The sequence below is a fragment of the Equus asinus genome, chromosome 4 (assembly GCF_041296235.1).
Source record: "Equus asinus isolate D_3611 breed Donkey chromosome 4, EquAss-T2T_v2, whole genome shotgun sequence".
Taxonomy (NCBI): Eukaryota; Metazoa; Chordata; class Mammalia; order Perissodactyla; family Equidae; genus Equus; species Equus asinus.
Window position 1 is genome coordinate 87,286,509 of NC_091793.1, and position 13,453 is coordinate 87,299,961.

General features: G+C 36.7%; 1 protein-coding gene across 43 annotated transcripts in view; it reads right to left on the minus strand.

The window, feature by feature from the left end:
- Positions 1-13,453, minus strand: part of GTDC1 (glycosyltransferase like domain containing 1) — a 424,168-nt gene that overhangs the window by 379,351 nt on the left and 31,364 nt on the right. For 24 of the 43 annotated variants that reach the window (XR_011502793.1, XR_011502792.1, XR_011502788.1 and 21 more), the window contains 2 exons: positions 8,233-8,340; positions 7,673-7,758 (listed from right to left, as the gene is read on the minus strand). The exons of the other annotated variants lie outside the window; for them this stretch is intronic. The gene's annotated coding sequence lies outside the window, so the exon portion shown is untranslated. The remainder of the gene's footprint in view (positions 1-7,672; positions 7,759-8,232; positions 8,341-13,453) is intronic. 43 annotated transcript variants of the gene reach the window in all.

Below are 13,453 nucleotides of genomic sequence, written 5' to 3' on the forward strand. Positions count from 1 at the left end.
GGTTGTAATAGCTACTAAACGAGATGTTATAAATAAATCAGCAGACACATTCAGGTCTGACACATAAGAGATGTTCTGTAACCTTCAAGGGCTGTCCATTGCCTAACAAATATGATCTATATATGCTTACAAGACAGTCAAACTCAATTCAACAGTCAATGGTCTCCCTCTGCTCCTATGCAGGACCACCAGAGACTCTTCAGTGACATGCTGTGCAATTCTGCCTTTTTCGTGTGATGTGCTCAGCCTGAGATGTCCTTTTCCCAAATCTCCCCCTGCCAATTTTCTACTAGTTACTTAAGGTCCAGCTCAAGCATCACATCCTTTAAGGAATGCCTAATATGAAATAATCCTTTTTCTCTATTTGTGCCTCTCTTACACCATGTATTCCACCCAAGTTTTTTACACATTAGTCTTTCTTCCTTATTAGAATGTAAACTCTTTGAGGGCGGAACTATGTGTTTTATCCACTACATCTCAGCACTCTGTACTAAAACAGAAGCATTAAAGAAAAATAATAGTGACACAGAATTCTGAGATTGACTTCCACTACTATTTATAAAATGTATCCCAAATAATGTACGCAGCTACTTATCTATATGCTCACTACAGAAATCAAATAAAAATTTTCAATAAACTGGGACATGTCTAAAGGGAGATACGACTTATTTACATTATGTAATTGAAACACAAACAAGAAATAAGACTTTTGTAAATTTCCTTTATAGAGAATGATATGATTTTAAAACAGTTTTAAACAGTTAAATCCTATCAATTCAAAAGGATAAACCTTGTCATTTTATTTCATTTTTTTAAATAATTTATACAAATTATCAAGTAATTCCATTTCTGAAACACTCAAATGATCATACACATTAACAAAATGCAGCACAAAGCCACGTCAATGAAATTTCCAAGATATTTTGCAAAAACTAATCAGAGTTCATCATTTTTGCCAAACTAGAGTATACATGTAATTCTTGAATAGCAGACAGGATACAAAGTAAACAAGCAAATCATACATAAAAGGAATGATCAAATAGTTAACCACAGTATTGAAGCACAAAGTGATATTATGAATGAACAAAAAAAAGAGTACATCAGCTTTTCTGTCACACATCTAGTCTAGAACATAAGAAAAAAAACATAGAGACACCTGTAGCAGACAGATGCAAGCAAGTACAAAGTGAAAGAAGGGCTGCAAAGATTAGAGCAAGCGGGAAGCACCTGCTTCTATTTTGTCTACTACATATTGTAAATAGTACCTGCTTCCTTGGTTGGAAAATCTCTAAGAGGGAACTGTACAACTGCATTAGTGTGTGTGCAGATATATGCCTATGCTCTCGTGTAGCTGTACCGAAAGACATTACATGGGTCTCAAAATTCAGGCAGGACAAATCTGGCTAAGTATCAAGATCAGCATTAATGGTGCATCTTTGGTAAGTCTCAACAGGTAAGAATAGATTTGAACTCTTAACACTCTTAAGTCTTCCTTGTGTTCACACAGCATGCATTTCAAACTGGACTAAGTGAGGACCCTAATGCTGTCTGGAGAAAGAGCACATTTTTTCTTTGGGTATGATATCGTCTATCTCTAGCTATCTCAAGTATTGAATCCCTGACCCCTGGGTATAATAATTAAACCAATTACTTCATATTTTAAGATATATAATCAGTGCATATATATAAATATTAGATTTCTAAGCTGTAAAAAGCATGCAAATATTTACTGTTCTATCTATGTGCAATAATAAAGATTACCTACAGTTGATTTGACTGAACATCTGTCTCTCAGTTTCTCTTGGCTCTTTAGCCCTCAGAAGTGGTTGAGCTGACCATTAAGAGAAGCCTAACTACGGGACTATACAGTGGCCCTATTTTATATCACAGCTCTCTTTGAGGGTCTGATGAAAACTAAGGACCAACGCCACAGAAATACCTACCTAAGTACACATAGATATAAGACTTTACATACCACTGGGGTTTTTTATTTTAGATACGTTCCTAATATCTGATGAACTTCACTCACTTTCTCCAAGACTTGCTGTAAGTGTTTCTGTAGCCTATAGCCTATATTTGTATATTAATTCCCCTCCTCATTCCCCACCCTCACCCCAGTTCTACCACTTATCAGCATGGTAAAGTGCTTTCCTGTACCTTTTCCTTAAAATCCCACAACTCTCTTGCAAATTAGATGACTATATGCATCATGCTGTACTATTTTAATTGATTTTCTTATTTTCTTCCCCACTGAAATGTTAGCTCCTTAAGGCCAGAAACTGATAGGTCCCTTTCCATAGCTCCAGCAACTAGAACAGCACCTAGTGCAAAGAAAGCATTCATTAAGTACCCGTTGATGACACAAAGCCATGGGTTGATAATTACTGAAGCCGGGCAATGGGTACATGCAGAGTAGGAGAGAAAGGGGGTTTCATTCTACTAGTCTGTCTTCTTTTGCATATATTTAAAATTTTTCATATATTTGGGGGGAAAAGTCTGGAAAAGAGAGACTTGTAACTATACATCAGTAATCTTCATGTACAAGAAAGAGTCTAAGAACAAACTGGACTTGTTCAGTTTTGCCTCAGAGAACTAGGATCATTGAGTAGAAACTAAAATTTTGGCTTCATATAAGAAAGAATTCTCTAATAATCAGAAGCGTCTGAAAATGAAGCCAGTTCCAAAAAGAAAGAAAGGGCCCCTGCAACTGGGCTAGATAAAGTCAAGCAAGAGTTGGCCAAACAGAATGGACTACTTTCTAGGAGATTAAGGCACCAAATGGGAAAATGAATTCTAAGGGATCTCTAAATCTGCAAGCATCTGAAAACAGAGTTTATTATCATAAACAGACATGCAGAAGTTAATATAAAGATAATTATGGATTTCATATTCTTTATAAAGCATTCACAAAGAATGAAGTTCTTTCTTAAAACCAATTTTCTTGTAAGCCTCATCTTACAGGCATTCACTCTCTGAACTCCAGCTTCCCTACCCTTCCTGCAGTTCCTTAGTGTGCCCCTTGGCCTCCACTGCAAATGCTGCCCCTACTGGAAGGTTCTTCAGATAGCGGCTAAGATACAGTTCCTTCAGGAAGCCTTTCCTACCTGACCACATCAGGTTCTCTCATTACATGCTCTCAAACAACCACAATCCTTTTCTAGAGAGCAGAGATCCCATGTTTTTGCTCACCACTATATCCCCAGGGCCTGTCACAGAGCCCGGCATGTTGTAAGTGCTCAATAAATATTTGTTAATGGATGAATGAATCAACATTCCCTATGAACCTAGCATTTTCATAAATTATGATCTAAACTGAATACAAGTCAACTTGCCAAAATATAACCAAGCTATTTCTTTATCAAGAGTGATTAAACTACCTCCCTAGAGGCTAAGGACAATAAGAAAATAGTTAGCTAGCTCCCAAGGTGAAATTTTTATACTTGTTTTATTATGAAAATATAACACATTTTCAATAACTTTTAGCTTCACAATATACATAAGAAATTTATTTCCCAGAACTCTTTTAAGATTCTGACAAGCCAAATGATTCTCAAGTCAAACTGTAGGTTATTAAGCTGAAAGAATATATTGTATGAATGTGAAGTTTAATGAGGACATTTAGGTAACGAAGAAGCAATTAGAGTTTCAGGACAGATGGACAACTATCAGGTTATATAAAATATTTTCAAATGTGCCTTTGAAGAAAGATATGAAAATGCCCAGGATAGGAATACTTTGTATTGCTAAGAAACAATCAAGATTGATGAGTAAATTCTCTCTTACAAAGATCAACTATAGTCATCTCATTTATCAGCACAATTCTTTGTAATGATTATTCATTTTTAAAACCTTTACAAAATATATTAAACTTAAAACAAAAGGAAGATATCAATTGTATTTAACACTCAGAAGTCACTAAGGTATCTAATGTGTACGAAGACATTTAGAGTGTATTTTACTGACTTCCATCAAAAGTGGTTTTTGAGGACAAAGTTACAACATCATACATTTAGTATTAAGATTGCAAGTGAGAAAAATATTCAAAATAGAAAAAAAAAATTCTATCCACACCAAAACTATCACTATAGCTAACACACAAAATATTTGAAATTCCAAATAAATTCTAACAAAGTTAAACACTAGGTTTTACGACTATTTTATTTTTATTTTAATTTAGGGGAAATCACTCACTTTCATCTTATTCAGAACTCTGTACTACCTGATAAATCTGAATTAGAGCCAACACCGCACCATGTTGAAATCCCCCAGACTCAACCCGGCTTCTTATAATCTTTAGCTTTAATTTTAGACCCAACATGAACTTTCACTAACACCTACACTTCCACCTCGGTCATCCACTCCATTATTAGTGCCAATCCTGGGCACAGTTCCTCCTCCACTTCAGAGACAAATGACAAAACTAAGAAAAAGATGAAGGGAAGCCTTCAGACTGAGTGATGAACTCCAAAGAATAATTGTCTTTTAATGAAAGGAATAAAATTTACCTTGGAGAGGTTCGAATGTGGAAAAGACTTAGCCTAATGCCTGATACATATTAAATATTCAAAAATTGGAACTATTATTATTTTTACTGTGCTTTAATTTTGTAAGTTGATTTCCTCTGATATTAATACTAAAAAATAATACATTAAGTGATTTTCTAACATTCTAAATCTATAAATTAGAAAACACAAGACTCTAAAAGTCCTTTAACTTTTTATTATTAAAATTTTCTTATATACACGAGTAGAGAGAAGACATTAATCAACCATATCACCTACCTTCAACAATTATCATCGTGTCAATTTTGTTTCATCTATAAGAAATCTATTCTTGAACAAAGCAAAAGTATACTGAATTGAGATGCCCTTTTACAAGTCTACCCAACATGTTGACCATGCAGAAAAGATGGGTTTCATGTAAAAACTTTATTTTTGTCTCTTACTGGTCTATTAAACCTATTCAGCAGTAAAGCAACCTCTGCTCTAGAGTAAAAATTCAAGTAATCCTCGTGACTTTTCTGGTCCCTCCTAAGTAACAGAAAATAATGCAATCACTTTAAATGGTAAGTCTCACTTCAGCAATATCAAATGACTAGTCCCAGATAGACAATTGGGGAAACTTGAATATGGACTATATATTATACAACATTATTATATCAATGGTTAAGTTCTGGGGTGATAAAGGTATTCTGATTACATATGAGAATATCTTAATTTTTAATATAAACAAGGTGAAGCATTTAGGAGTAAAGTGCCATTTTCAAAAGGTTCAGGCACACTCCACCTGCCAAAAAAGTATACATAAAATATATACTTGTAGCCAAATGTTACTAACTGGTAAAGGTATGACGTGTTTATTATACAGACATATCTCATTTTATTGTGCTTCACTTTACTGTACTTCACAGATATTGTGTTTTTTACAAATTGAAGGTTTGTGGCAACCCTGCGTCAAGCAAGTCTATGGGCACCATATTTCCAAAAGCATTTGCTCACTTCCTGTCTCTGTATCACATTTTGGTAATTCTTGCAATATTTTAAACTTTTGCACTATTATTATATTTACTATGGTGATCTGTGTGTGATCAGTGATCTTTGATGTTTCTATTGTAATTGTTTTGGGGGGCCACGAACCATGCCTATATAGGATGGCAAACTTAATAAGTGTTGTGGGTACTCTGACTGCTCCAGCAACCTGCCATTCCCCCATCTCTCCCTCTCCTCAGGCCTCCTTATTCCCTGAGACAATACTGAAATTAGGCCAATCAATAATCCTACAATGGTCTCTAAGTATTCAAGGGAAAAGAGTCACACATCTCTCACTTTAAATCAAAAGCTAGAAATGATTAAGCTAACTGAGGAAGGCAGGTCAAAAGCAGAGACAGGCCAAAACCTAGGCCTCTTGCGTCAGTTAGCCACGTTGTGAATGTAAAGGAAAAGTTCTTGAAGGAAATTAAAAGTGCTACTCTAGTGAACACACGAATGATAACAAAGCAAAACAGCCTTATTGCTGATACGGAGAAAATTTTAGTGGTCTGGATAGATCAGACCAGCTACAACATTCCCTTAAGCCAAAGCCTAATTCAGAGCAAGGCTCTAACTCTCTTCAATTCTATGATGGCCAAGAGAGAGGTGAGGAAGCTGCAGAAGAAAAGCTGGAAGCTAGGAGAGCAACTTGGTTCATGAGGTTTAAGGAAAGAAACTGTCTCCATAACATCAAAGTTCAAGGTGAAGCAGCAAGTGCTGATGTAGACACTGTAGTAAGTTATCCAGAAGATCTAGCTAAGATAATTAATGAGGGTGGCTACACTAAACAATAAATTTTCAATGTAGATAAACAGCCTACTCTTGGAAGAAGATGTCACCTAGGACTTTCATAGCTAGAGAAGAGAAGTCAACGCCTGGCTTCAAAGCTTCAAAGGACAGGCTGACTGTCTTGTTAGGGGCTATTGCAGCTGGACACTTTAAGTTGAAGCCAATGCTCACTCACCATTTCAAAGATCCTAGGACCCTTAAGAACTATGCTAAATCTACTCTCCCCATGCTCTATAAATGGAACAACAAAGCCTGGACGACAGCACATCTGTTTACAACATGGTTTACTAAATATGTTAAGCTCACTGTTGAGACCTAACGCTCAGAAAAAAAAGAGATTCCTTTCAAAATATTACTGCTCACTGACAATGTACTTGGTCACCCAAGAGCTCTGATGGAGATGTACAAGATTACTGTTGTTTTCATGCCTGCTAACACAATATCCATTCAAGAAGTATTTTAGACTTTCAAGTCTTATTATTTAAGAAATATATTTTGTAATGCCACAGCTGCCATAGATAGTGATTCCTCTGATGGATCTGGGCAAAGTAAATTTAAAACTTTCTGGAAAGAATTCACCATTCTAGATGTCATTAAGAACATTCGTGATTCATGGGAAGAGGTCAAAATATCAACATTAACAGGAGTTTGGAAGAAGTTGATTCCAATCCTTATGGACAACTTTGAGAGGTTCAAGACTTAAGTGGAGGAAGCAATTGCAGATGTGGTGGAACTAGCAAAAGAACTAGAATTTGAAGTGGAATCTGAAGATGTGACTGATTGCTGCAATCTCATAAAACTTTAACAGATGAGGAGTTACTTCTTAGTGATGACCAAAGAAAGTGATTTCTTGAGATGGAATCTTTTCCTGGTGAAGATGCTGTAAAGATGATTGAGGATTTAGAATTTTACATAAACTTAGTTGATAAGGCAGTGGCAGGATTTGAGAAGACTGACTCCAATTTTGAAAGAAGTTCTACTGTGGGTAAAATGCTATCAATGTATGCTAGAGAGAAATCGTTCATGAAAGGAAGAGTCATTGGATGTGAAAAACTTCACTGTTGTCTTATTTTAAGAAATCGCCACAGCCAGCCCAACCTTCAGCAACCACCACCCTGATCAGTCAGCAGCCATCAATACTGAATCAAGATCCTCCACCAGCAAAAAATTACAACTTGCTGAAGGTTCAGATGATGGTTAACATTTGTCAGCAATAACGTACTTTTTAATTAGGGCATGTACATTGTTTTTTCAGACATAATGCTATTGAACACTTAAGAGGCTACAGTATAGTGTAAACATAACTTTCACATGCACTGGGAAACCAAAAAAATTGTGTTTACTGCAATACTCACTTTATTGCTATATTTACTTTATTGTGGTGGTCTGGAACCAAACTTGCAATATCTCCAAGGTACGCCAAATCACTGCCTCAAGATTTCTGTAGGTTTAAAATTTTTCAAAATTAAAAGACTAGATCCAAATAATAAAACTCCAAAGTATATTTAACATTAAATCTTATGTTCTCCATTCAGCTGGGGCTTGCCCAGAGCTGCCCACTGTCAGTGAGGGAGCAAACAAGATTCTTCTCTTCTCACCAAGGAGTTTCTCTTCTGCCATCTTCCTAAGTTTTCTGAGCCCACTAGAGACAAGGTCAGGGAGGGAAGAAAGTGGTCAGGCATGTAGGACAGTTCTTATTTGACTGCTACTGTACCAAAATGACCTAGGGCTATGTGGATATGGCAGGTGTTTTAAAGCTGATTTTTCCTCTCTTGGGCAGCTTATGCGCTTTCTTCCAAGAGTATGATCCTCCAATTGCAAAACCCCTGCCAGGGGCAGTGCTCCCTCAGCTAACAGTTTCCTCTCAACGCCCCTTAACCTCTGACCCCTCATAGTGCACCCCACAACTCCTTACTACTGCTGGAGCCTTCTTGCCCTGGCAGAAAATCTTCTTCAGCAGGATCCCTTTCAAATAACAGCAGGTTGATATTCATATTCTGGAATACATACATACACCTCTGACCTGATGAAAGAGAAGAGTGCAATTACTTCTTTAAAACCACTCCCACTTCCCTAGAACACTTTAGCTTTCCCAGTCATGGGTCTCTTGTGATCGCAACTGCAGGACCCATATACTCCAGTTGAAACTCCTCTCGCTAGGCTTGATGAAAGATTCAGACATCCCTAAATTGTGGGAGGCAGGGCTAAAACACACAGCACTCCAATGACATTCCAGAAAAATTTGCCTGGCGAAAGCTCTCCCTCTTTTCATATCTCTATGTGAGTGAAAGTATTCAAAGGTCACGAAACCAGCTTTCCACAATTCTGCATAGAGTGTGGCACTTCCTTTGGATATAGAACTATCTATTGAACACTGATGCCTCAAGTGAAAGTTTCAGTTTATCATTTCATTATCCTAGGAACTCTATTATTTGGTGCAGTGCAGTAAATATATACATACACAATCAGGGAAATGTGCTGTGAGGACTAAATGCTTCTATACATGTAAAGCACATACGACACTACCTAGGCACACAGAGAACTCTCACTTATTGTTAGCTATTATGATTATTACAATATAGACTTCTTGTTTTACAAACTGCCTAGTCAAATGCTGGCAAAGATACAGAGAAACTGGAACCCTGTGTACTGCTGGTGGGAATGTAAAACGACGCAGTCCTTATGGAAAACAGTATGGTGGCTCCTCAAAAAATGAAAATAGACTGCCATGATTTAGCAATTTCATTTCTGAATATGCACCCAAAAGAACTGAAAGCAGGGACTTGAACAGATACTTGTACACCCATATTCATATCAGCACTATTCACAACAGTTAAAAGGTAGAAGCAACACTAGTGTTCACTGATGGATGAATGGATAAACAAAATGTGATATAAACACACAATAGAATATTATTCAGCCTTAAAAAAGAAGAAAATTCTGACACGTTACTACATGGATGGATCTTGAAGACATGACTCTAAGTAAATCAAATGGTCAAATGATACAAAATGGTCAAATGATAGAAAATGGTCAAATAATACAAAAATTCTATCAAAAGACATATATATATGAGTGTAAAAATACTGATTTAAGCCCCTGTCCTCTGACCCAACAATCCCACTCCTAGATATACACCCCCAAAGAACTTACACAAAAGACCATATTGAACATATATGAGGAGATTTATCACAGCATTGTTTGAGTGGCATTGGAGGCAACCCAGGTGTCCATTACCTGCATCACTTAGGTGTGAACAAACTATGTTTAGAAGCAATTAGCTAGAGACACATACCACAATACATCTAATCTAAAAACAGCAAGTGAAAAAAGAAACCTGAAGGTTTGAACTTAAGATATCTACAATATAAAAATCACTCTATATTTTTTAAAGATAAGTACCAATCAAAGAGCATATACCAAACACAAGCAAGTGGGGATCTACTAGGGGAGGTTTGTGAGGAAAACCAGAGTGGCAACTGGGGTTAAAGGAAAAGAATAATACCACAAAACAAGAAAAGGGTCTTGTCCAGACCGCTGATAACAGGACGTCATCTGCTAAGCAGGATAATTAATGAAACTCTCTGAATGAGAGGCCCAGAGAATTTTTTAAGCACTATATTTCCTTTTCCAAATACTTGTAAATTTTCACTCCGAGGCACTTTCATTTATATAGCATTTAATCTGACCATCTGTTTACTAAAGGCCAATACATTGGAGAAAAAAAAAAAAGAAAAGTGGGGTTTTTTTAAGCCAATTGTGATGCCAATGTTTTAATCTTTATTAAAAAATAACTGATTTGAACAATAAAATTCTTCCAACAAACCGTTTTTTAATACTTCAGTTACCATTACACAAAACACGATAGCTATGCAACATAACAAAAAATATATATCTTTAAGAAAATTAACAAACTATTGACATCCTTGCTGGTAATTATTTCCTAAACAGTAATTCTAAAGATGCAAATATCACTACCTGAAGTCGTAGAAGCAGCAATTGCACCACCTCTCTTATTAAACACAGGATCAGACGCAAAATGTAGCCCTGAAAGGCTGTTTTGAAAACCACATCCACTACCAATGCCCACATGCTTTTTGAAGCAAATATACATATTAAATGCCAGGTTCCTTAAACTGTGGCCTCAAATCACTAATCAAAACTTCTGAAGGCCATTACCACTCTTCCAGGAAGCATGCCATTTTTATCTTTTCAGTGCCAGTCCAGGCACCCAGCACATCATGGGTCCTCAAGAAAATATTTTTTGAAGGGATGACCTCAGCAAAGGACAGTAGGTATAAATAAATGGAAGAGTGTATAAAATTAAGCAATGACAACTGACTTTAACTATCTGAAGGACTATCTGAAAATTGACTGCTCAGTCAGTGAAAGTTGTGCTAAGTAAAGCATATTTGGTCCTCCCTAAGATATACACCTAGATACAGGCCTCTAAGAACCAAAAAGGGCAACCTAACACTCAAGTGCTCCTCCTTTGTTCTACCATGGCACCCATCTCCACACCTACTCACAGCATATAGAAAATATCTGCATCTCTACCATTTGATTACAAGCCATTGATGGCTTACTTATTTGTGTTCATCCATGCCATCAGAAATAGTGCCCGTCCCCAACTTAAAAATATGTTGATCAAACTTCCTAACACATTCTATGAGGCCAACATCACGCTGATACCAAAACCTGACAAGGACACCACGAAAAAAGAGAACTACAGGCCAATATCACTGATGAACATAGATGCAAAAATTCTAAACAAAATTCTGGCAACCAGAATTCAGCAATTCATCAAAAGGATCATACATCATGATCAGGTGGGATTCATACCAGGGACACAGGGATGGTTCAACATCCGCAAATCAATCAACGTGATACACCACATCAACAAACTGAGGAATAAAAACCACATGATCATCTCAATAGATGCAGAGAAGGCATTTAACAAGATCCAACAGCCATTTATGATAAAAACTGAACAAAATGGGCATAGAAGGAAACTACCTCAACATAATAAAGGCCATATATGACAAACCCATAGCCAACATCATACTCAATGGGCAAAAACTGAACGCCATCCCCCTGAAAACAGGAATGAGACAAGGATGCCCTCTATCACCACTCTTATTTAACATAGTACTGGAGGTCCTGGCCAGTGCAATCAGGCAAGAAAAAGGAATAAAAGGAACCCAAATAGGGAGGGAAGAAGTGAAACTCTCACTGTTTGCAGACGACATGATCTTATATACAGAAAACCCCAAAGAATCCATTGGAAAACTGTTAGAAGTAATCAACAACTACAGCAAAGTTGCAGGGTATAAAATCAATTTGCATAAATCAGTAGCATTTCTATACTCCAGTAATGAACCAACAGAAAAAGAACTCAAGAACACAATACCATTCACAATCACAACAAAAAGAATAAAATACCTTGAGGTAAATTTAACTAAGGAAGTGAAGGACCTATATAATGAAAATTACAAGGTCTTTCTGAGAGAATTGGATGACGACATAAGGAGATGGAAAGACATTCCATGTACATGGATTGGAAGAATAAACATAGTTAAAAATGTCCGTTCTACCTAAAGCAATCTACAGATTCAACACCATCCCAATCAGAATCCCAATGACACTGTTTACAGAATTAGAACAAAGAATCCTAAAATTCATATAGGGCAACAAAAGACCCCGAATTTCTAAAGCAATCCTGAGAAAAAAGAACAAAACAAGAGACATCACAATCCCTGACTTCAAAACATACTACAAAGCTACAGTAATCAAAACAGCATGGTACTGGTACAAAAACAGGTGCACAGATCAATGGAACAGAATTGAAAGCCCAAAAATAAAACCACACATCTATGGACAGCTTATCTTTGACAAAGGAGCTGAGGGCATACAATGGAGAAAAGAAAGTCTTTTCAACAAATGGTGCTGGGAAAACTGGAAAGCCACATGTAAAAGAATGAAAATTGACCATTCTTTTTCACCATTCACCAAAATAAACTCAAAATGGATCAAAGACCTAAAGGTGAGATCTGAAACCATAAGGCTTCTGGAAGAAAACGTAGGCAGTACACTGTTTGACATCAGTATTAAAAGGATCTTTTCGGACACCATGGCTTCTCAGAGAAGGGAAACAATAGAAAGAATAAACAAATGGGACTTCATCAGACTAAAGAGCTTCTTCAAGGCAAATGAAAACAGGATTGAAACAAAAAAACAACCCACTAACTGGGAAAAAATATTTGCAAGTCATATATCTGACAAAGGCTTAATATCCATAGTATATAAAGAACTCCCGCAACTCAACAACAAAACATTAAACAACCCAATCAAAAAATGGGCTGGAGACATGAACAGACATTTCTCCAAAGAAGATATACTGATGGCCAATAGGCACATGAAAAGATGCTCATCATCGCTGATCATCAGGGAAATGCAAATCAAAACTACACTAAGATATCACCTTACACCCGTTAGAATGACAAAAATATCTAAAACTAATAGTAACAAATGTTGGAGAGGTTGTGGAGAAAAAGGAACCCTCATACACTGCTGGTGGGAATGCAAACCGGTGCAGCCACTATGGAAAACAGTATGGAGATTCCTCAAAAAATTAAAAATAGAACTACCATACAATCCAGCCATCCCACTACTGGGGATTTATCCAAAAAGCTTGAAGTCAGCAATCCCAAAAGTCCTATGCAGCCCAATGTTCATTGCAGCATTATTTACAATAGCCAAGACGTGGAAGCAACCTAAGTGCCCAGCAACAGACGAATGCATAAAGAAGATGTGGTACATATATACAATGGAATACTACTCAGCTGTAAAACAGAACAAAATCATTCCATTTGCAATAACATGGATGGACCTTGAGGGAATTATGTTAAGTTAAATAAGCCAGCGAGAGAATGATAATCTGTGTACGACTCCACTCATATGAGGAATTTAAAATTATGGACTAAGAACAGTTTAGTGGATACCAGGGGAAAGGTGGGGTGGGGGGTGGGCACAAAGGGTGAAGTGGTGCACCTACAACATGACTGACAAACATTAATGTACAACTGAAATTTCTCAAGATTGTAACCTATCATTAACTCAATTAAAAATATATATAT